The sequence below is a fragment of the Mizuhopecten yessoensis genome, unplaced genomic scaffold (genome assembly GCF_002113885.1).
Source record: "Mizuhopecten yessoensis strain PY_sf001 unplaced genomic scaffold, ASM211388v2 scaffold10621, whole genome shotgun sequence".
In the NCBI taxonomy this organism is placed as follows: Eukaryota; Metazoa; Mollusca; class Bivalvia; order Pectinida; family Pectinidae; genus Mizuhopecten; species Mizuhopecten yessoensis.
In genome coordinates this window covers 97,336-98,113 of record NW_018408638.1, presented here as the reverse complement: position 1 = coordinate 98,113, position 778 = coordinate 97,336, and positions in this window count along the sequence as shown.

Genomic DNA, 778 nt, shown 5'->3' with positions numbered 1-778 from the left:
GAAGAATATGGAATATACCAAGAATTTCATCGTAGATTCAAGGGTGTTGTTGTCTCCACGTGTGTGTCATACATGTATGCAGTATATGTAGATATCTCATATAATTAAAACAGTGCAATATAAATCTTCCTCAAACACTGTGTGTAAACGTTCATCACACCTACATGGTAAGTCCTCGTTACATGGGATTTCATAGTTATCAACCCTTAGCTTTAGATAATTGGGGACAAAAATTCACATTGCAAAAATAAATGCAGATTCATGAGTGTATGCACATAGCTGTTGAAAGCAGAGATGTGAATTATAAAACGCCTGTCTCATAGACAGTTAAACACTAAATAGTAGTTGACAGCGATGTAACTGACAGTTTTTACCAAGATGTATTAATGCATGGTGTCAAATATTTTTAAATGTATTATGTTGATGTGTTATCAGTTATGCCAGTAGTCTATAGCTTTGTATTCAATAGAAGACATTTTATGTGGGCAAATCTATTAAATAAAAATCAAAGTTGCTTTTTTGTGACATGTTAATAATATATTTTCTTGTTCGAGTTTGATAATGTTTTGTGCTTTTATTGTAAAAATTATTTCCTTCTTTTTTTGTTAAATTATATTAACAAGTGCGTCATCATCAATGTCTCTGATCAGATCAATTTTGCTTTTTGTCTTTTCCCCTTTGCATTCACCCCCACCCGACATCCTTAAATGACCTTAGCTGTTGATAGGACATTGAACCCTGTACAACCCCCCCCCCCCCCCCCCCCCCCCCCCCCCCC